Raw genomic sequence first — 24,229 nt, forward strand, 5'->3', positions numbered from 1 at the left:
CCATTGATCTAAAGATGGAGGCTACCAAAATGTCTCCAGCCTCTGGATTCTTACCAAGCTGTGTGTGGCTGGCTGATTTCATTTGCCTTGATTCTTAGACACAAGGACATGTGAACCATCTTTCACTATTATCTCGTGTGCATCTAATGTGTTTTACACATGAATTTGTGAGTTCCTTAGCTATTAAATTAGGGGGTTCTATTAGACTGCCTTTGAGGTTTCATCAACCGTGAGTAGGGAGAATGGCAAGTGTTATTTTTAACATAACTGAGGACACTGAGGCTCTTAGAGGTCAAGGTAGAGCCCAAGGTCATGCAAAAAGTTACTGGCAGAATGATGGGTTGAAATGAATTTTTGCCTCATGCGCATTCTCCTATACAACCCTACCTTTCAAGTTCATTTCCCGTGTATCCCCAGTGGAGCCAGGAACAGAATCCAGCCTCTGATCAGGAAGATTCTCTTGTTCTCTAGCCCCTAAAACATTAGCCAGGCAGGGTATGTTCTCCAGCCTGTGCCATGGAGGTGATGTCTTGTGGATGGGCCCCCATGACAACATCTGGTGCAGTCAGTGGCCTGGAGCTCCCTCCTGAACCTCTCCCTGCCCCAGCACACACACAGCCCATTCCTCCTCTGTGTCTGTGTCAACTAAGGTGATTCCTTTCTTGATGTCTGTCTCCCCCCAACAAAGGCATGGGCAGACATCAAGTACAGTAATGCTAGCAAGAAAAGAGCAGGAAGCTGACAGTGGAAGGAGAGAGTTCAAGGATGATCTGACATGGCCACTCACTAGTCATGAGGCTTTCTTATGTCCCTTAAATCTTGAAGACTTTAATTTTCTTTTCTGTAAAATGGGTAGATAGGGGGTGTGTTTGATGAGGCCTCTAGACCCTTTCTATCTATAATATGCTATAGTATGTCTTTGTACTGTTATTTGATATTTGATGTAGAAATGGCACGGATGTACATGGAACCAGGAGCAGATCACAGTAGAAGCTCTGTAGGCTGACCATCCAGGGCCTGTCACAAACTGGTCAGCCTGTGGAAGTGGTCAACAAAGAAACTAGGCCTATGGTATTCATAGTACCTGTTGTGCATAATGTCCAGTCTATGAAAATTAGGTCAACACTGTAGGGAGGTGGTCACCTATAGAGGTTCTACGACATGTAGTTTGAAGACCTGGAAATACAGAAGGAATCTATTAGAAGCAACCACAGCCACATTATTACAGAGAGTGGAAACTAAGGCAGCTAGCAGTTATGGAGCGCTAAGTAGGTACTCATACCTTTATCTCATTTGAGTCTCACGATAACCTTATATGGTAGAACTTGACTCTGGCTCTAACACCTCATCTCATTGTCCTTTCTGTAACTCTACACTGCTAGAGTGACATCTACTGACTGAGCATTTGTGATATGTCAGGTTCTACTCTTACTAAATTAAACACACTTATTCATCGAATCCTCACAATAATCCCAAAGAGGTGAGGATTACTCCTTTTTTGGATGTGGAGATGGAGCCATAGTGGAAAGGGGTCACATGGGGAAGGGATGGCAGAGCCTGAATTTTCAGCCAGTTCTGCTTGATCGTGACACTCGCCCTCTTGGCCACTGGGCTGTGTTGCCTGCACTCTACTCTGCCTTCCTGATGGTGACTGTCCTGCAGCAGGGTGTCTGCTACATACTTGTCCAGAGAATTTTAAAGTAGAGTGTGAAGACCAATTGCATCAGAATCTCCTGGTGCTCTTATTAAAACTGCAGATTCCTAAGCTTTGCTGCAGATCTCCTGAAGCTGACTCCCTGGATATGGGACCTGGGAACGTAGATTACCAAACTCTGCAATGAATCTCATGCCTTCTGAATTTGGACAGCCACTCCCCTGGGGAATGCACAGCTCTTACCCTCATTAAATAGACTTCCCCATAAGCATAGGAGATCCAGGGTGTGGTGAAAGTGTCCAGCAGGGAGCCAAGAATTATTATCACCTTCCTGAGATGCCTATAAAGTATAGGCACTTGTAGTAGTTTGTGGACATGAACATTATATGTACTTTAACATGAAGTCTAACCTAATGTTTCAGTTAGCTAAGCCTACGTGATGCTGCAGTTACAAGCAGCCACCAAGTATCAATTGTTTAAAACAATAAGGATTTTTTTTCACCCTCACTCTAGGTGTCCAGTGTTGGCCTACAGGGTGGGGCGTGAGGGGCTGCACTCATCATTTATTGTCTCACAGTTTCTGTGGGTGGGGAATTTAGGAGTGACTCAGTTGGGTAATTCCGGTGTAGGGTCTCTCCTGAGGTTGCAATCAGGTTATCAGCAGGAGACTCCGTCATCTGAAGGCTTGGCTGGGGCTAAGCTCCAGCACCCACTGCCGAAGTGGATCATTCACGTGGGCGCTGGCAGGAAGCCTTAGTTCCTTATCACGTGACCTCTCCATGGATTGCCTGAGTGTTCCCGTGACATGATGATACCAAATGACCGCCCCCCACCATGAGGGACTCAAAGAGGAGTGAGCAGGTAGGAAGCTGTGGTGTCTGTCATGACCTAGTATTCAAAGCGCTACACCATAACTCCCATTTTATTCTCTTCACAAAAATCGAGACGTCAAGTTCAGCCCATACACAAAGGGAGAAAAACTAGTTCCAAAATCTTGAAGGGAGGTGTACAAAGAACCTGTGGGCATTTAAAAATCATTACAACCCTCTGTCTACAAACTATTTATATTCTTCCCACATGCCAAAGACAGTCGTCCCCTCCCAAGGGCACCCAAATATCATTTCATCACAATATCAGCTTGTATTCCAGAACTTTTTCTTTTTTTTTTTTTTTTTGGTTTTTGGCCAGGGCTAGGTTTGAACCCTCCACCTCTGGCATATGGGACCAGCGCCCTACTCCTTGAGCCACAGGCGCTGCCCCTTCCAGAACTTTTTCATCTAAATCAGGAGCTGATGAGGTCCCTCAGGTGTAATTACTTAAATTTAGCTACTTAAGTATAATTCCTGTCAATAATAAAGACTTGAATACACACACTCAAAATGTAATGATGGAATGGGCATAGAATACTTGTTATAGATATTTATGTTCAAAAATGGGAAAAATAAGAGGCACAAAGGATTCATTGGCCCATAGAAAGTCTGAAATACAGCTGGAAAAATGTTAATACTTCTTTGATGAAGACTTAGTTTTATTCCTGATGGGAAATAATTCTTCAAGGCTCTTGCCTTGTCCTCTGGAGTCTTGGTTATTGCCTTTAAGTCATTCTTACTTTTCCATGAAAAGTAGTCTGTGTAGTTTCCTCAGTCTGTTTTACATCAGAATTTTCTAGGCCGGGAGAGGTCCAAAGATCTTTTTTAAATTTTATGTTGTTACTGTTCAAGCTGGTGGTGTTTCTGCAAATATAATTTTCTTAAAAAGTTTGAGAGTCTCTTCTGAGCTATATTGGATTTGTCCCAAGGAATCATCACTACTCCTCATTAATAAGGTGATTTCTACAAACCACAAAGGCAATAATCCCAGTTCTCCATTATGAACAATACATAGTATATAATTTTTTTTAGTTTTTATTGTTGGGGATTCATTGAGGGTGCAAGAAACCAGGTTACGCGATTGCATGTTAGGTAAAGTCATAGCTAGAAATCTCTTTGAGATAAAGCCATGGGATTCTGCTGGAATGGTAGCTGAGGGACAACATCCTTCTTTGAGTCTCTGTTGTTTAATTGAGGGTATCTAGGAGGCACACGCAGAGTTTTTACAGGAGTTTTTGCCTGGCTGAATAGTACTTTGAGATACCATCTCAGAGGTCTTAACAAAGGACTTTACTGCCCGTGTGTTAAGTTTCATCTCCTGACACGTTGTTCTTGGAATGCCCTGAAATTGATCATTGTATGGAATCTATATCTTAATGTAAGCCTGGTTGCCATCATGAAAGGTTGAAAAACTTCAAGCAGGGCGGCGCCTGTGGCTCAGTCGGTAAGGCGCCAGCCCCATATACCGAGGGTGACGGGTTTAAACCTGGCCCCAGCCAAACTGCAACCAAAAAATAGCCGGGCGTTGTGGCAGGCGCCTGTAGTCCCAGCTACTCAGGAGGCTGAGGCAAGAGAATCGCTTAAGCCCAGGAGTTGGAGGTTGCTGTGAGTTGTGTGAAGCCACAGCACTCTACCGAGGGCCATAAAGTGACTCTGTCTCTACCAAAAAAAAAAAAAAAGAAAAAGAAAAACTTCAAGCAGATCAAGTTCTGGCAGCTTCATGTTTAATAGTCCTTCTTTGAGCTCATCTGTCTCCTCTCACATTTTACTAAAGAAACCAGGTGGCACCTTTAACACAGCTTAGAAATCTCCTTAGCTAGATCCAGTTCATTAACTACGTTTTGTTTTCACATAACTGCACAGGAACTCTTTAACCACCGTATAACAAAGATCCCCTTTCCTCTGCTTTCCAGTGGTAAGGTTTTCCTCACTTTCCTTGTATCCTCATCTGCAGCCTCTTCAAGGGTCATCATGCTTCTATGAGGAGCTGCATCAAAGCCATTCGAGCTTTCACCGGTGCCGTCCTTAACATCCTTCGGCCTTACTCTTGGTTCTAATGCCATTACTACATTTTTACGTATTTGTTTGCTGCATAACAAATTCCTAGCCCCCACCAAAATAACTTTGCAGCTTAAAATAACATTTTTATCTCATTAGGTACTGAGGACCAGGAATCCAGAGATGGCTCAGCTGGATGGTTCTGGCTTAGGGTTTTCCTGTGAGGTTAGTGATAAGGTTGCCCAGGGCTGGGGGGAAATACTTCCAGGATGGCTCATTCATATGGCTGTGGGCTTGAGGCCTCAGTTCCTCAGGGGCCAGTCGCAGGAGGCCTCAGTTTCTCATCATGAAGACTTCTCTATAACGCTTCTGATGTGTCCTTGTAACACAGCAGCTGACTTCTCCCAGAGTGAGCGGCTCAGAGGGGGCAAATAACAGTGCCTTTTAGGCTTGGGAATGACATAATGTAATTTCAAGCACGCTCTGTTGGTCCCAGACTAACCCTGATACAAAGGCAGGGGACGACACAAAGGCAGGTGTAGGGGGTCCCTGGGTGCCACCCTGAGGTTGGCCACTACATAATTTCATTGACTTGTTTTCTGGGTATATTGCAAGGGGAAAGGGAGGGAGACTGTTTTTTTTTTTTTTTGTTTTGTTATGCTTTTTGACAGGAACCCTGATTTCATACGGAATTTCAGCAACATTAATTATATTTCATTTTTATTCAAAGTCTGTCATTTCCTAGAATCTAGGCATGAGTCTATTGGGGGAGGGGATGGGGGGCTGACCAGGAGACAAACCCAAGAGGGCGAGCACACTGTGGTCAGAACACCCTTCCCACCAGCACAGGGTGTGCTTAGGCTGCCCACCTGCTCCTCTGCCCACCTCCCTGTTCTCAGCAGGGGAGTTATTTCTTAGGAGTCTCCTCAGCTCCTCACATGAATAAACTCCCGATGGGCCCCAGAGCATCCTGGATACAGGTCTGAGTCCCTGGATACAGAGCCAGCGTAGCTCAGGCTGGGACTCTGCGATCATCTTATTTATCTTATTCATCATCCCATCTGCCTTATCATCCTAAAAGCCGAATGTCTGGTGTTTTCACCTTCTGTGGCAAAGGACATCCTCAGAGATGAGGAAGAGAGCGTGTGTTTGCACTGTTGTATCCAGGGATGAGCTTGCCGCTCCCATGGAGGTTAGGGGGACCGTGGGAGAGAGGCCCTGTCATAGCGAAGACAGTCACTGTGATAGTGAAGAAGGACAGCGGTCCCAGGGAAACGTGCCCAGGCTTTGGGCTGCTGAGTCACGTCAGGGCACTTCAGTGGCCTGTGACAGCAGGGAGTGGCCTGGCTCTCGTGACTGGGAGCCCACAGGTGGGCAGCTCCAGGCATCGCTGGGGGGTCGGGATCTCCAACCGGGCCGTCAGGGCTCCTTTTATCTCTATCACCTCGTTCCTTGGTGTGCCTCGTCCTGCTGACAAATGAAAAGGCAATTGCCTATCTGTTCAGATTTATATCTGCTCACTGTAGCAACCCACCTGAAAAAGTGCCCTTTATCCTCTCTCAATCTCTGGTTTTCAACCCAAGCCAGATCTCTACTTGGCATTGCTGGGTCTCCTGCCCCCCTCCGAGCTGGGACTACTGTGAGATCCATGGCATGCTGTGACTGGGCCAGCCTGGGTCACTGTTTTGTTCCGCGATGGAGGTAGTGTCAGGGGTGGTGTATAAGGAACAGTTCCACAGAAGAAATGTGATCTGTGGGACAACGTAATGTATCCATCATAACACATTTTATTTATTTATTTATTTATTTGTTTATTTATTTTCTCAGTCTCTGTAAAGACTGTCAAAAATTGCCAATGCTGACTGAATTTCAAGCCGTCATGGTGGGGTATTGGGAAAAGTTTTCAGTTAGCGGTAATTGCGCCTGGGATAAACCTCACTGGCTACGATACTATCTCTGCGCAAAGCTGAATCATAACACATTTTAAATGTTCACAGAGAGGTTTGGTTCTGTAGCCAATCACCCCATAAAGGAAGGTAGAATGTTCTAGAAGACATTATAAAACCTTTGCCAGAGCTGATCCCAAGAAGACACAGTGGAGGAGGAGAGGGCTGGTGACGAAAGCCACACTTGAGCCAGGCAGGTCACTCTGTGGTGAGTTCTGACTTTCTTTTTTTTTTTTTTAATTAAATCATAACTGTATACATTGATATGATCATGGGGCATCATACGCTCGCTTCATAAACCATTTGACAGATTTTTATCACAGTGGTTAACATAGCCTTTCCGGCGTTATCTCAGTTACTGTGCCAAAACATTTACATTCTACATTTACCAAGTTTCGCAAATACCCCTGTAATATGCACCACAGGTGTGATCCCACCGATCCCCCTCCCTCTACCCACCCCCTTTCCCAGCTATTGTTAAGTTGTAGCTGGGTTATAGCTTTCATGTGAGAGTCCCAAATTAGTTTCATAGTAGGGCTGTGTACATTGGGTACTTTTTCTTCCATTCTTGAGATACTTTACTAAGAAGGATATGTTCCAGCTCCATCCATGTAAACATGAAAGAGGTAAAGTCTCCATCTTTCTTTAAGGCTGCATAGTATTCCATGGTATACATATACCACAATTTATTAATCCATTCGTGGATTGATGGGCACTTGGGCTTTTTCCATGACTTAGCTATTATGAATTGGGCTGCAATAAACATTCTGGTACAAATATCTTTGTTATGTTGTAATTTTTGGTCTTCTGGGTATATGCCCAGCAGAGGAATTATAGGATTGAATGGGAGATCTATTTTTAGATCTCTGAGTGTTCTCCATATATCTTTCCAAAAGGAATGTATTAATTTGTATTCCCACCAGCAGTGCAGAAGTGTTCCCTTTTCTCCGCATCCACGCCAACATCTCTGGTCTTGAGATTTTGTGATATAGGCTAGTCTCACTGGAGTTAGATGATATCTCAAACATTACTTCGTTTTATATGGAATCAGAAAAAACCTCGAATAGCCAAGACATTACTCAGAAATAAAAACAAAACAGGAGGAATCACACTACCAGACCTCAGACTTTACTACAAATCGATAGTGATCAAAACAGCATGGTATTGGCACAAAAACAGAGAAGTAGATATCTGGAACAGAATAGAGAACCAAGAGATGAGTTCTGACTTTAAAAGGACATAGGGGGCGCCCTGAAGCTCATCACCAAAGGATACAGGGGGCCATTGGAAATAGTGAGGAGAAGGCTAAGATTCAGGATAAACTCAGATTTAAAGAGGGAGACAGCTTGAGGACAGTAAAAAGTCACTGGGGGCTCTGTTTAGTGAGCAAAAACCTGGGAAAGCCCAGACCTTGGGCTTTGCTTGGGCAAAAGAAAATAATGTTGGATAAAAAGAAAGAGAGAAATGAAAGAGAAATGGAAAGTATAATTTTTCTCCTCCACTGGGGTGGTGGGATGAGAAGTCAAGGGCTTGGCTGGGAGGGGAAGGGAAGAACAAACAATGTAGAGTGTAGGGATTCAAAGCCCATAGAGAGATGGCGATGGCTCACACAAGGAGCCCTCTTTGTTGGCAGGTTGCTGATAAAGTGTCACCACCCCTTCCCCATGTCTGGGATGCAGAAGTCCAAGGCAATCCTTGGGGTTCCATTCTCATCAGTGACCAGCGTGAGGATGGGCACGAGACTTACTTCTGACCCAGGAGTTGGAGATTGGTCAGCTGGTGTTTCTGCTCCTGAAAGTGAGATGTGTAAAACCAGCAGTCTTTCTTTTATTTCTGGACATTATTGTGTTGGCTTGATGTAACTGGACCTGCAAAAACCATCTTGAGACATGAGGGAATTAAATTGACAACCTGAGGATAGCAGAGCAAAAGAGTAGAGCTGTGTCTTTGGAGATGTACTTTACCTCCTGAAGTAACCAGTTCTGAAGGTCCTCTTCAAAGCCCTCCTCATTTTAGGAAATAATGAATTTTTCTTGCTGTTGAATCCAGTTGAGCCTGGGATTTCTGCTCCCTGCAGCCCAGGGCATCGTGACTGGCTTAGAGCTCAAGAAAGATAAGGAGATCAGATAGGAAGGGGACAAGAAGCTGATGTAAGTAGGCCCAAGGAACTGGCCCAATGACTCACATCTCGAGGTGTGGAATGGACTTTCCAGTGAGATTGGGGAGCCATTGTCAGTATTAAGTAATTGTGGAGAATAGAAGGTGTTGCCAGAATCAGGAACTGGTCAGAGATTATCCTGATTTTTAAAAAGGAAAAGAAATTGTTTCTGGAAACTCTAGGCAAGTAGGTTTGAGGTAGATGACAACAGGGAAGCAGGATGGATTAAGAAGCAGATGGTGGGTGAGCATTTAGGAAGGAATGTGGTGGTCAGTTGAAAGCGAAATGACTTCATTGAGCACAAGTTATTCCAAACCCTCATTTCCTTTTTGATAAGGTTACTATGTTTATGAATCAGGTGTGTGCCATAAACATTGCAGGTCTCGATTTCAGCTTAGGGTTAACAGTTTCTCTCATGGTTTCCTTGTGGCTGAGATGGTGAAATGTGGGTTGGATGAGAGCAGTGGTTTTGTGTATTTGCAGCTGGCTCAAAAGCTGAGTCCAAAGAGTGTTGAGTATTGGATGGATGTCATAGCCCGTGTGCTGAACTCCACTAGGGTGGTAAGGAGAAAGGTCACATGTTGGCCTGGGCCAAGGGCTTGGCCTGTAGTGAAAGGCCAACACTCTGGCCAGAAATGGGCAGAACTAGTGCCAGCCAGCTCTGAGCCTGCCACTCAGAGACAGTGGGCAAAGCAGAGAGGGTCAGGTGGATACAAGATGGGGATGGAAATGAGAGGAAGGGTCTCAAGGAAGGCCTAGAGAGGTGGATGCTAGTTTCGGGACTGGGAAACATGAAGGCAGAAGTAGATGGAAGGCAGAGGGGGAGGAAAAGGAAGTCACATTGGTGGCCGTGCAGAGAGCCAGCTCCATGCCCTTTCTCTTCCCTTCTTGAAGGTGGCTGTGTCCAACCCATGACAATAGAAGTCAACGCTCAACGAAGCCTTGATCTTGTCTGATTCATCATTAGATGAAAACTCAGGAGGCATGCTGATCAAAGGTGTAGATGTCACATATCGGGGAGGGAGAGTTAATACCAGAGGTGACAGAATGAGGGCCCAGAGTGGTCCTGACAGGTTGGAATGCTGGGTCAAAAACAATAAGATACAAGGGAACAGGCCTAAATGTAAAGCCTGACATTTACATGCTAAAAACAAATGGCAAAAACACAAGAGTTGGGGATTTTGCCTTGGCAGGAAGTCATGTGAAAAATATCTGAGGCTTTTAAATGACCACCAGCTCAGAAAAACCCAACAGTGTGATGTGATTGCTAACAACCCAACACATCAAAAGATACAAGTATTTCTAGAAACGCAGTACCCTTGGGAAGGAACGGTCTCATTATATTTTCAGTCAGATGACACCTGGGGTATCATATTCAATTTTGGGCAATCAGATTTTGAGAAGGGCATTGACTAATTAGAATATGCTCACAGGGGGGTTATTTAAGATGGAGGGAGTTCCAGAAATTATGTGGTATGAAGAGAGGCCGAAGGATCAGAGAACATTCTGCCTGGAAAAGCAAAAACAGGATTTGCGAGAGACATGTACATAGCTGAAGGAGAAGTCAGTCCTTCTGCTGAGGCAGAACTAAAACTGAAGGGTACAAGATGTAGGGAAGTCAACTCACTACATATAAAGAAAGTCTTTCTGATCATTGTAGCCAAGGGAAGTGATAACAGTTGTATACTGCTTACAACTTTTAAAAAGGTGCTCATTTTGGGAGGTGAGCTATTATTTCCATGTTATGGATCAGGCGATTATTTGAAATGATCAAGAAATTGTACATTCCTGTATCCTCAGCACCTGCAGCACCACTGAGTAAGGATTTGTTGAACAAGTGAGCTGTCACAGAGGTTGGATGCCTTTCCAGAGATCCACAGATGGATTCTCCGGGTTTCTACCTTCCAAAGGCCACAGGGAGCCTGGGGGGCACTCTCAGCTGCCTTGGGAGTGGAGATGTCCTATCTTCAGGGCACCTGCAGGCAGGCATTAGAGGGCTTCCCAGCAGAGGGGGACAGACCTTGGGGAAGACCCAGAGGACCTCAAAATCCCTTCTAATTCAAAGGCTTCACCCAGAATATTCTGAATCTAAGGAGCTCTAAGTTGCGGCTTGAGAGCACATGAAGGGTGTGGAGTCTGTCTTCATACAGACCCAGCCAGCAGCCGTGGTCGATGGAATCTTCCCCTGGAATCTTTCCAGAGTTTTCCCTATAGATCTCTATCCGGGCGTGGGTATGTATATCTAGTGCTTTTATATCCAGACACTCGGAGTAAAATTTACACATAGAAGTTCGCAGGGAGACAGAATTTCAGCTCACTGGATTGCATTCTGGTCATGGTGGCCACCCTCTGTGAACAGTGGGAGTCTGCTTTCCTGCTTTTGAGAGGGGAGGAAACTCCTTTGCTGCAGAACATGGATTCTGCAGAGTTGAGGCCCATGACCATCTTACCTTAATTCTGTTAATTCAGCTCTTTCTACGCTGACCTCCAGGATGGGCCATGGGAGGTGTTACTCTCTCTTCCTGTTCCTATATAAATTATGATATACCTGGGAGGTCCTCACCGCTTTCATTGTGATAGGGAATAAGGCGATCAGGTCGAGGGTGGCGAAATCAAGTCTCAGCCCACGTTTGCGTCTCCTCCAAGAGCGGTACTCTGTCCAGTTAACAGAGGGTCCCCGGGGACCACCTTCCCGTCAGCCGAGACTTGGCCGCCCGTCCTGCGCCCGGAGCGCGGCTAAGTGGCGCCCGCAGTCTCCGCTAGGGGGAGAGCAAGAGCAGCTACGAAACCTACAAAGCCCCAAATCAAAAACACAGTCCAAAGAGTAAAATCCAATTCTAAATGGAACTCGAAAACTTGAGAAGTAATTTAAGGGAACCACATTAAATACTAGAATGTTTAATGGGGCCCATGTGTCCCGAGCAGAGAAAGAGAGTGCGAGAAATGCAACAGAGGAAATCAGGGAGACAATATGTCTGTGCGACTTGTTCTAATTAGGGGCACAGCGCTGCCGAAGATCATTCATTATAATTTGGTTAAATCTTCATCATGGCCAAGGCACCTCTGCTGAGTGGTGTAAAACAAAGGGCTCCGTCGTAAACGGGGTGAGCGTCTCTCGGTTGGAGGTTAAAGCCAGTCACTCGGGAGGGCCCAGGGCTGTACATCACCCTCCTGCCCGCTCTTCTTTATGGCTCCGGCGCTGGGCTCCAGCTAGCAGATGTCTGCACGGTTCGGGGAGGAGAGGGGAGGGAGCGGGGAGGCCCCTCCCGGCACTCATTGTCTCCAACTTGTCTGTCGCTTAATTCAGTATCTCTGTCTGCCGCTGGAGCGGGATGGGGAGAGTTCAAAGGAGGAAATCAAAACAATCATAGATCAGAGCTTGGGAGTGATCGGTGTGGCACCCAGAACTCACCCGCACTCCACTGGCTGGGCTTTGAAATGTGGTCTCCCCGCGGTGATTTAATGGTGCTCATGCCAGAAGCACATGGGACGCTTACTGGGGGTGGTGAGGAGGGGGGTAAGAAAGGAGAAGATAGCGAGAGGCTCCAGGGGGTGTGGTGGTGTGGGGTAAGGCTCAGGTTTGTCCTGGGCCAGAGGAGTTGGTTTTAGCTTAGAGCTAAAGGGTGATGTTTGGGTTATAAGAAGAAGGACCTCAGATGGGGTGAGGACACACACACACACACACACACACACACACACACACGCAGAGTTTGGATTTTGGGCACTGCAGCTCAGTGCCTTTGGCTCAGACGCCTCACCCAGGCCTCCTACCAAGCCAAGCTCTCATACTTGGGAGGGTGCCATTGGTCTGCTTTATGCTGTTGCCTTGTAACCCACCCCTCAGCCCACCACCAGTAGCTTCGCTGTGCCTGGGATAGGGCCTCTGCAAGCCTAGAGGGCACTTTAAGAGGAAGGTGCTCCCTCTGGAAATAAGAGTGGAGCTTGTCCAGACTGGTGGTGCCCACTCAGATCTGATACAGCTCTGAGCTGGGCACACGGCTCATCAAGTACAAGACAGGTTGGACTTCTGTCCCTGCTCTGCCCTTGCACCCAGGCATCTCTGTGCAAAACACAGACAGCCCATCCTTAGGCATCAGCCCCAGGCATGGACAGCCTGTTAGGCCAGTGCACTATCCCAGGCATACTTGTGAGGCTGTGCCCCAGATTAATTCCACAAACAAACCTTCGTGAGTATTAGGTTACTGGCTGGGCCAGGGTCATTCATTCTATGAGGAAGAGCTGCATTTCCTGGCTTCCTCCCCAGCCCCAGGTGGTCCACCTGTGACTGGATGTTGTTGGTGAGAACAGCACATAAAACTGCAGAAGGGGTGAGGAGCAAGGACCAAGGGAGTGAACGGATGAGTTGGGTGACCTGTCCCACGACCAGTACAAAACACAGGTGCAGTGACTCCTAAGGGGGGAATAAATGCTCCACTTGATGTTTCCACCTCCCCAGTTGGGCTAGATACCCTGCTTTGCATTGTGTATTTGTCTGTTCACCATTAACTGTGCAAGGGCAGGGACTGTGCAGCTCCTGTTCACTCTTATGTCCCAGGGCCCTTCACGTGCCAGATTCAATCAACCTGGTCTGGTGCGAAGCAGGCGCACGCTACCATCCTGGCTCTGACTTAGCTGAGTCATTGTAACTTGATCCATTGATCATTTATTGGCCATCTGCTATGTGGCACTGTGCTAGGTGCTAGGGATAGAAAGATGATTAAAACTGGTGCCTGAGCTTAAAGAATTCGCACTCAAGGGTAAGGTGGGGAGTGGGCCGTCTGGGAGAGAACAGATGAGCGCACTGCTAAGTTGCAATGTGGCAAGTCCAAGAGTGCTGCAGTGGGGTCCCACACCAGGGTGTGGTCCAGTTTGCGATAGTTCTAACAGTAGCCCTGAGGGGTCTGTGAATCTGTCTTCTCCAGTGTTCAACCATGACAGTCTGCTTGGAAAACTGTGTTGGATAGGCAGCACCCAGATCTGTGCTGAAAACCTCAATTCTGGGATAGGATAGGACTTGTCTGCATTCTCTGAAGACACTCAGAGGTTCTCTCTTAACCCAAACCAAAAACCTACCTGAAAGACAGCACCAGGACATAAACCACTAGGCGCCAGACTAGCTAGAAAGCCTGAACCACAGATATCACTGGGCAAGAACAGGAGGAAGAAGCATTTTCTTGCTGCCCTTAGTGAGAGCGTCAAAGTTAAGACCCAAACTGTCCTATTTTTCCATCTCTAAGGCATGCAGTTGGTCCAATCTTGGGCTTCTGATGAATGAATGGACACAAGGAGCAAGGAATGAACAAATAGTTTCTGGAGAGCTGCATGTGCAACTGCCGGGGGGTGAGGAGCAGAGGACTGGGAGTGAAGAGCTCTGCTCAAGGTTGGCTTCTGTCTCCCTGACTTTGGTCAAGTTAAGCTGTGCCTCTGAACCTCAGTTTTCACTTCTGCAAAGGGAAGGGGTTTGAAGAGACAAGACAGGGTTCCTCGGGGAAGTTTACATGGAGGAAATAAGTGCTGATCCGGCTTTTGTTTGAAAACCTTCCAGCTGCTATCAGCCAGGGCAGCATATTGGAGTGGGGGTGGGGGGTCTCACAACTCAAGCCCACTGCACCTCCTTAGCAGGGGCACAGCCACTTGGAAGCTTTACTGATGAACATATCCTGGCTGTCACAAGCAGCCCTGTCTTGGTCTGACCTCATTTCTATTCCCTTAAGGTGCAGGGATTCATCCACATGCTCTTTTAATATTTATTTGGCACCTACTGTATGCTAGACACAACGCTAGGTGTAAAGGAAACAAAGAAGAGATAGATGTGGTCTCTGTCTAGTACAAATGCATAGACTAGGGAATGCGAAGGTTAACAGAGAAGCAAGAACGTTCACACATTTGCATTTTATTTGCTGCTTCTTAGTGTGAATTTCTCAAGGGTAGATGGGGCTTAGGAGTTTTGGGAGCACCAGCTCCAAAGTCAGGTTCTGTGCAACATCACTTCTTGTTGCTGAAGGAGCTTGGGCAATCCACACTCACCTCTGTAAGCTTTGGTTTCTTCAGTCATAAATTAAAGCTAGTAATACACTGTGTTTTCCTTGAAGGGTTGACATGAGCATTAAGTGAGATAATACGTGAGGTGCCTCGTATACAGTACACACTCAATAAATGTTAGCAAATGTTATTTTTCTGTTTCTTTGATGCCTCTTCAGCAACACTGCTAAAGGATCCCTATAATTACAAGGATGATTTCCAAAGTAAAAGTTAGTTTGTAAGGGCACAAGGTTACAGTAATTGTTGTAGCATGTAGAAATTATACTGTAGAGCCCAGCCCTGTAATTGCATACAAACACTTGGTACCTGCTTGGTGCAGGGCTCTGTGCTAAATGGTGATAAAGAGAAGGGAAAACCTCAGAACTTGTGGTTTCTTGCCCTTAAAGAATGCCAAGTCCAGAAGGGGCATGAGCAAAGAGATTTAATGCCCTGCAGTAGCTGCTGTGGTGGAGATCCATGAAGCAATAGGAGGAACACCAAGAAGGAAGGGCCAGCCTGCCGGGGTGATCAGAGGGGCCTTCCTAGTGCAGGAGCTGCTGAGCTGCCTCCTGAAGGCTGAGGAGGATGGGTCAGTAGACTGTCTGTCTCCCAGCTGCACCTGCCAGGAGGCAGTGCCAGGCAGTGCAAAGATCCTGGAGAGCTGGATTCTCCTCTGAGCTCTAACAGTGTCTTTCTCTGTGGCTTTGAGTAAATTACTTCTCCTCCCAGGGCTCTGAGGTAGCTTGTTGGCCTAGTTGGCAGGAGTCTCTCAGATTGGATTCATTTATTTTATATCCAATATTTGTTATGTACCCACCATATGCCAGACATGGTTAAGTGCCAAGGAATCAATAGTGAACTGGTTACTATTCTGGGTGGTTAGAACTTAGTCTCAGAGGGGAAATCTGGGGAAATGGTGTAAAACACATGATCCAAGGAGTGAGAGCTGGGGTATTTATACACTGACGTCTGTCAGCCTCTGGTTGAGAGCTGTTGTTGTGGTGGGTCAGGTGATTAAATTCTCTGCCCTAGACACAGGCGGAATGCTGTTCCAAGGCTGGGGGTTACTGGCTAGAAACTGTGATATATGCAGTGAAGGCAAGTGACATGAAGATGAAAGGGGAAATCCCTCGGGGCCTTGGTGTGTGCCACACCTTCTGGGGGCAAGACACGATTGCAAGAGGGACTTTACCTAACAAATGCAATCAGTGTAACCTGGCTTATCGTACCCTCAATGAATCCCCAACAATAAAAAAAAAAAAAGAAAGGGGAAATCTCTGTAAACGGGAAAACCCTATCCTAAGACAAGACATCCTCACTGTCACCAACAAGAAATATTCTTGGACTTCACTTTCTTTTGGAGTTCCTTGCTGTAAGTGGCACAGTCTTCTAGACCAGTGGTTCCTAACTGAGGATGATTTTGTCCTCGAGGGTAGGTGTGGCAATTTCTGGAGACATTTTTGACCATCATGATTTGTTGTGTGTGTGTGTGTGTGTGTGTGTGTACGTGTGCACTATTGACCAGGGATGCTGCTAAATCTCCTGTGGCCCAGGATTGACTCTCACAGCAAAGTATTATTTGCTTTAAATGTCACTAATGAGCAAGGTCAATAAGCCCTTACCTAGATGTCTAGTCTTCTGGTTATAACTTATTCTGGTCAACCAGCTAGAGAAGAGAGATACTGTAATGATGAAAAAAAGAGAAAGAGAGAGAGAGATTAGAGAGTTAGAGTCATCTGTCTCTGGGTAGAGGAGGAAGAATACAATTTCTGTGCATGATGCAGCCTGCAATATCCCATGATCTTACTTTGAGAATAGAGAAGGAATTTCTACTTTTCTTTTGTCACTTGGGACAGGGGATTCCTGGATGTACTTGTGATCTGCAACAAATCATGGGAAAGGAGAAGGGTGCACATGTCAGTTTACCCACTGAGCCAAAGGTTCATAAAACGGTCTTATTTTCCCTCTTTCAGAGCTGGGAGGAGAGGGCCAGATTTACTCATGGTTCCTCTGGGTTGCTCCAGGTTGGGACTGGTTGCTATGAGTATGAAGGTAATAACCCTAAGTAATTAAGTATGAGGGAGTGCTCCCAACATGGTGCCCCAAACTGCCAGGCAGCTGAGTTTGGGGGCAGAAAGTATAGGTCCTGGGGCTGTTTTCTATGACTGAATCCCTGTGTTACCACTGAATCCCTGTGTGACCTGAGCAAGTTACTTTCTTCAGACCTTGGTTTGTCCTCACCTATAAAATGGTGAGAATCAGAGGGTTACTGTTGAGCATTAGAGGAGATAATTCACATCATATCATATATTTGGTATCTAGGACTCATACATTTAGCTCCTAGCATTCTGGCAAAGTTGAGGCTGGGTGTGAGCTCTTCATAAAAGAAATTGTCATTGTAGCTAGTCTACAGATAGGTACACTGAGGCCTTAGGGTTGTGAAAGAACAAGAAATAACATCTGAAAGTAATATTTTCTCTCCTAATTCTATCTTTTGCAAATATCTGGGCCTCTGGGTGGTGCCTGTGGCTCAAAGGAATAGGGCGCCAGCCCCATATGCTGGAGGTGGTGGGTTCAAACCCAGCTCCGGCCAAAAACTGCACAAAACAAACAAACAAACAAACAAACAAACAAACAAACAAAAAATGTCTAGCCCTCAAGAGACCTTGAGAAGGCCCTTAGAAACTAATAGGACACAGCGGAATTGATACTGTGAGGCCAAGTCATAAAGGGCAATATGACTTTTGCTGGCTCTCTCTCCTCATGTTCCACCTTGCATTCCAGTCTCCATATTGTGAGGAAGCCCAAGCCTCATCCCAGGGCTTCTCAGTGTTTTAAACCAAAAAATCTGAAGGCAAGAGCTTGAAGCGTGGACTATGCCTGGATGGGAGTGAGTGAGAGGGCTAGAGCAGAGATCTTACCACAAACACAGGTAGTGTCTTTGAAGTCTTATTTGTTTCCTTAAAAATTAACGTAGATTTTTCATCTGACTTCACAATAAATCTCTTTTAATCTAAAAATAATTTTAAGTGACATGTCATCAAGTAAAATTACCCTCTAAGATGTGCCTAAGGATGCCCCCACGCATATCCTTTCCCTGATTTCACTTCCTTCCTTCACCGCCCTCTTCCTTCTCCTCAGATTATTCTTTTCTCTTTTGTCCCCTGGAACTTTGTTGGGCCTTGCTGAACACACTGCTGACCAGTCATGAGTTACCTGGTAATATGGATCATTTCCACGTAAAATTTCCAATCAATAACGCATTAACATAGCAGCTGTTCCCTGATGCGTTTCTCCCAGTCTCAGTTCCCAGTTGTCCCCAATGCAGCCTATTTTATTCTTTCTCCCCTTCTCATCTCTCAGCTGCTTACAACATAGAATCACTTACGGCCTCTACCATCTCAACACATTGTTGACCAGCAATTTTACACAGAAACTGCATGTTACCAAGTAACTTGTAACCGGAAAGCAATGTGTTAACTGTGATGTTGATGTTCGGGGTTGAGGAGGAAAGTCGTAGACATGGTTTGAATGTTTCCTCCCAAAAAAGCATGTGTTGGAAACTTAATTCTCAATGCAGCAGTGCTGAGAGGTGGGGCCTAATGAGAGATGATTAGGCCAGGAAGGCTCTGCTTTAATGAATGGATTAATGCCATTATCACAGGAATGGGTTTGTTATTGTGGGAATGGGTTCCTTATGAAAGGACCAATTCAGCCTCCTCTTGTCTTTTTCCCACTCTTTGCTCTTCTGTCATATGAGGACTGAGCATTCCCCTTCTCCAGGGGATGAAATGTTCAAGGCTCCATCTTGGAAGTGGAAACTGGGCCTTTACCAGGCACCTTGATCTTGAACTTCCTAGCCTCCAGAATTGTGAGAAGTAAACTTCTGTTCTTTGTAACTCATCCAGCCTCAGGTATTTTGTTGCAGCAGCACGAACAGACTGGGGTAGTCACTGATTGTGGTTAGGAGTGACATGCCTCCTCCAGCCTCATTCATGCAAACACTCTGCCTGCACCATGCGTGATGCTGTTCTCAGTGATCAAGTCAGACAGGGCAGTCCTGCCCTCACCAAGCTTACACAGCAGGGGCAGGGGCGAGGACAGACAGCTACTGATCAGGTAATCACAGTAACTCAGCTGAGAGTTATGAGAGGGGGTGCAGGGCAGGAAAAGAATATAAAGAGAGAACTAATGTCACATAAGGGTCAAGCAAGGCTTCCTGCAAATGCCTTCTGAGCTGAGAGCTAAAGGTTAAAGAGAAAGGAGAAGATTTTTCTAGATAGACAGAATAAGAACCAGGTAAGAGAGAACATGGATGATTTAAGGTACCAAAGGAAGCTCAGCCTTTTTTAATATGAGAGGGAGAGTGGCAAGAGGTGAAGCAGGGGAAGGGCCAGGGGTAGACCCCAAGCCGGTCATAAGTCAGGTTAAGGAGTTTGGGCTTTAGCCTGAGGCAGTGAGAAGTCAACATAGAGAGCATATGGGTGCGTGGGTGAGTGTGTGCATGTGAACGAGTGAGTGTGTGCATGTGAACGAGTGAGTGTGTGCATGTGAACGAGTGAGTGTATGCATGTGAACGAGTGAGTGTGTGCATGTGAATGAGTGTGTGCGTATGAATGGCACAGAGAGAGAGAAGAGAGGGTAGACTCTCCTAGTGGCTGCCCTGTGAGCTTCTATAATAGAAGCTGGAACCTCTTGGCCAACAGGAACAATAAAAAAAACGAAGAGGCTGATATTTCACCATCGTTGCAGTGTGTAATTAAGGACAGCACAGACCTAATGAGTCAGAGAACAAACACAGATGAATCAGAAAGGATGTGTGGAAAACAACATGGTTGGGGAGAGAGGGTTAATGTTCTTTGGATGCTTCCTGCAGGGAACTAGATGACTTGCTGAGTTTTTGACCATGAAGTGGCCTTTGGGAGCTACACGGACTTCCTGGTTCCCCTTCTAATCTCTGGAACCACTGCAATGTGAGGAAATGTGGGCTAAGGATGCCAGGTCCATAATTGACTAATTCAGTCCAGAAGGTTACCCTTCTAAGCCTGGGGGCTTACCCATCCCCAGAGGCTGAGCAGAGGAAAGTGGAAGTGGGCAGAGTGCAGGGAGGAGTGGAGGAGGGAGGGGGCAAGGGCTTCACTTTTGCATGGGCCAGGGGGCCACCTGGGCTGTGAGGCTGAGGGTGTGAGTGGCTTTTCAATCACACCCTACCCCCAATATGGTCTCCTTCTCTCTCTCTCTGAAGTTCCCAGGGGTAGACCTTCTGGGTCTCTTATTGGTATAAGACGGGCAGACTTTCCACAACCTAGGAGGAGTTCTCTAGCTAAGTTAGTGCTGTGTCTGTTAATCTATTATCCCCAGTCTTCTCTTCCAAAAGGAAGGGCTATGATATATTGGGATGGGGTGAATTTTGAACGAGGGAGAAAGTTAGGGAGGGAAGATCCCATGAGATTGTGCCAAGGGAGCCTTGGATGATGCTGAAAGGCAGTAAGGAGTGGTTCCTTTTTATTTTTTAAGTAGAGACTGGGTTTTGCCCTTGCTCAGGCTGGTCTCGAACTTCTGAGCTCAAGTGAGCCTCTTGCCTTGGCCTCCCAGAGAGCTAGGATTACGTGTGTAAGCCATAATGCCTGACCTATTTGTTTATATATTGGAGAACGTGGCAAACAGTATTCTCCAAAATTGTCTATAGCAATATTTACAGGCCCACATATTCTTTCAGAACCTTGTTACTTCCGGTCCAAAGTCGGATTCTGTTTCCCCTACCCTTGTGCCTTTGCCACTGCTTAATTAATAGAATGCAGTGGAAGTGATTTTGCAAAGCCAGGTCAGAAAAGGCACAATGGTGTCCAGAAGGTTATCCAGAAGTATCTCCCAAGAGAGAGATTGTGAGAACACCCAGGCCACACGGAGACGCCATATGTAGGCATTGTGGTCATCAGCCCCACTATGATCTTAGCTGACATGCAGCGTCAACTGTCTGACCTGGGAGGCAGCCTTCCTACACTTGTGGTCCCCAGTCTTGGGTTTGCCTCAGTGGACAGTGAATGGAGCAGAGATGAATTACCCTTGCCAAGTCTCCATCAAATATGGGTTTGTGAGCAAAATAAATGTTGTTATTTTAAGACACTAAGTTAAGACATTAAGATGTAATGTTTGTTTCTTCCTGGTATTTCCAAGTGTTAAAGAATATTCCTCTTCTGTGCTTGGTGCCTGTAGCACAGTGGTTATGGTAGCACCACATACACCGAGGCTAGCGAGTTTGAACCCCACCTGGGCCAGCTAAACAACAAGGATAGCTATAACGAAAAAATAGCCAGGCGTTGTGGTGGGCACCCGTGGTCCCAGCTACTTGGGAGGCAGAGGCAGGAGAATCGCTTGAGCCCAGGAGTTTGAGGTTGCTATGAGCTGTGATGTCACGGTACTCTACCCAGGGTGACAGCTTGAGGCTCTGTCTCAAAAAAAAAAAAATAAATAAATAAAATAAATAAATAAAGATAAATAAATAAAATAAAATGGGATTAGTGCCCTTGTAAAAGGAGTTCCAGAGAGACCTTCGCTCCTTTCACTGTGTGAAGTACAGTGAGACTATGTCCCTCAATGAGGAACGGGCTGTCACCAGACACTGAATCTGCTGGTGCCTTGATCTGGGACTTCTTATCCTCCAAAACTGTGAGAAATAAATTTCTTCTGGTTATAAACCACCTTAATCTACGGCAGTGGTTCTCAACCTGTGAGTCATGACCCCTTTTAATAATGAAAGTACATCGTGGCATTAGGAAGGTTGAGAACCACTGGTCTATGGTATTTTGTTCTAGCACCTGAACAGGTGAAGACTGTGCCTTAGGTTTCTCTCTTAGCCTTCCTGCTGGGCTTGGCCTGGGTCTTGCACACCCAGTCCAGATGTCCTGGTTGTCCAAGTGTGCACAGGAGAGAAGAAGGAGCCACTTCTGTGCCCCTGCACCCTGAACTTGCAGCTGCCTTTGCAGCCCTCTGTCCATAAGTACTGTTGAGTTTCCCCTGCCCAAGGCCGCCCCACACCACCCCCAGGGCTCATCTTCCCAGGTCAAGCAGAGGCAGCTGGGTGGGAAGCCAAGATGGGGTTTGAAAGGTCAGAAACCTCACAATTGCATCTTCCTCCTCTTCTTTGGAAGTTGGTATATTTTTATTGGTGCCAAGCTGGATGATACATCATCCCCCACATTTAGTTTCTCAAATGAGGCTAGTGTACTAGAGGGAGGGCCTTCCCTCTTGGCACTGCTCAGAGCCATTCTTGTCCCCACCTGCATGTGGTCAGGGTTCCCAAAGGAAGATGATTAACATCCAAAGCCAATCTGCAGGGGAATAGCTACTGGGATTGGCAATCCTGGCCGCCTCCTGTGGGCAGGGCCTCTCCAAAGCTCTGATGTGACTGATTTTTGTTAAAACAGGCAAGTGGAGAAGGGCTGGGGGAATGAGAGGAAGGGAGTGTGCATGGCTCTCTCCCCCCGCCCCATTAAGATGTTATGAGTTGCCCTGGGTCACCGTTTATACTTTGCAAAATGCTGGGAGAATTCAGAGGATGGGGCCCAGCTGTTTGTTGGGAGGATGGGGCAGGTGAGGTACAAGAAGGGGACTGACTTGGCCAAGGTCACTAGGTAGACCCAAGGAGCCAGGCCCCTTGGTGCCTGGCTTGGCATTCTCCCCTCTGCGCCCTGCTGCCTGCAGAGGCCTGGCCTCCAGGCTGGGCCGTCAGGCTCCAAGAAGGAGCAGGGAGCTGAGCACACTGGGGACATGCCAGAGAAATGAGCAAGTCTCTGCTCCCCAGGGACTGTCTCCCAGGGCTGCCAGAATCTGCGTGGAAGAAACAGCATTTACTAGGTAAGTACTTACTAAGTAAAAGAGGAATAATTAATCCAGCCTACTCTGAGTTCAGTGCACCTGCTGGGAGTTGGGTGAACCCTAAAGCAAAACCTGAAATTAGGTCAAGGGCTTACCTGATTCCACACCTGTGGAAACACCTGCCCTCAGTGACACCCTTCAGAGAGTCGTGGGACAAGCGGGGCGTCAGTAACATGAGCGTGCACATTTCTCCTTCAGGGCGATCCGAGTCGGCATATGCCCGGAGTCCTGTGAGGCCTCCAGGTTGTTGCCGCTTTCTGGGACTCTCTTAGGATGAAATGAAATGTTAGATAGGCTGACCCTGGGGCAGTGCATGGATCTCAGCAAACACCAGCCCTGGCGCCCCTTTTTCTCTTGTCCCCTCCTTTTCAACATTCCTCTTTCTGCCTGCGCCCTTCCTCAGCCTCACGCTTCACATGTCTTATCCCTCCAGGTAGGTCATGTGCAGCACATGGGATTGACCTTGGCTGGGATTCTCTGAAGCCTAAAAGGCCTCCTAGCCCCAAAGACTCTGCTCCCATAGACAGGGTGGAAGGCTTTCTGCACCCCAAGACAGTTTCTGTGGATACACCTGTGGGTCTCCACTCAGGGTGATTTTGCCCACCCCTACTCTGGGATGTCTGGAGACATTTTTAATTTATTTTTATATTTTTTATTAAATCATAGCTGTGTACATTAATGAACACAGCTCATGGGGCACCATGCACTGGTTTTATATACAATTCGAAATATTTTCATCAAACTGGTTAACATAGCCTTCCTGGCATTTTCTTAGTTACTGTGTTAAGACATTTATATTCTACATTTAGTAAGTTTCACATGTACCCTTGTAAGATGCACCGTAGGTGTGGTCCCATCAATTACCCTCTTTCCACCCTGGAGACATTTTTGATTGTCACAAATGGAGGATTGCTACCAATGCCAGGGATACTGTCCGCCATCATATATGCAGGATGGGCCTCCTGTGACAAGCAACCACCTACACCAAAATGACACTGGAGTGGAAGGGGAGAAGCCCTGAGATGGGCAATCCGAGGCAGCTCGCCACAGACATGGGCTCAGCCAGGAGCCAGCACTGGGGCATGCAGGGCTGAGGAAAGAAGGCTGAATGCTGATAAGGGTCGTTTTTTTTCCAGCCTGAGCAAGAGCAAGACACTGTCTCTACTGAAAATAGGAAAACTAGCCAGGCGTTGTGGTGGGCGCCTGTGGTCCCAGCTACTTGGGAGGCTGAGGCAAGAGAATCGCTTAAGCCCAAGAGTTTGAGGTTGCTGTGAGCTAGGATGCCATGGCAACTCTATTCAGGGTGACAGAGTGAGATGCTGTCTCAAAAAAAGAAAAGAAAGAAAAAAATGAAAGAAAAAGTCACTTCTTCAGGAAAAGCACTGATGGAAAGAAGGCGCTGGAGCTGAATCTCGAGCCAGGCAGAGAAGGCTTACGAGAGAAAGGTGAGAAGGGTCCCCACATCCAGCTGGGTCACCATAACCAGGCCCTGCGTACCATTCCTGTTAATAGCAATGCCTGGCCTCAAATGCCCCAGGCCACTTGTCAGGACCCGGAAGCTATGCTGGGTTGATTCTGCTGTCCTGCGGTGGCCGGGGGCTGTGCTGGCGTGAGAGGCTTTCCTGCATGGCCTTGCTTCAGCCTGTGGACATGGCCAGAGTTAACTGACCATTGTCTGATGTGGGAATGCCTCTGCGTGTGCACG

The 24,229-nt window shown here is 46.7% G+C and overlaps 1 non-coding gene across 1 annotated transcript; it reads right to left on the bottom strand.

The window, feature by feature from the left end:
- Positions 1-6,348: 6,348 nt before the first annotated feature.
- LOC128571302 (U4 spliceosomal RNA) lies at positions 6,349-6,489 on the bottom strand. Its single transcript, XR_008375737.1, has one exon. It is a non-coding gene; the product is annotated as a U4 spliceosomal RNA (small nuclear RNA).
- Positions 6,490-24,229: the final 17,740 nt, after the last annotated feature.

The sequence above is a fragment of the Nycticebus coucang genome, chromosome 18 (genome assembly GCF_027406575.1).
Source record: "Nycticebus coucang isolate mNycCou1 chromosome 18, mNycCou1.pri, whole genome shotgun sequence".
NCBI classification, from domain to species: Eukaryota; Metazoa; Chordata; class Mammalia; order Primates; family Lorisidae; genus Nycticebus; species Nycticebus coucang.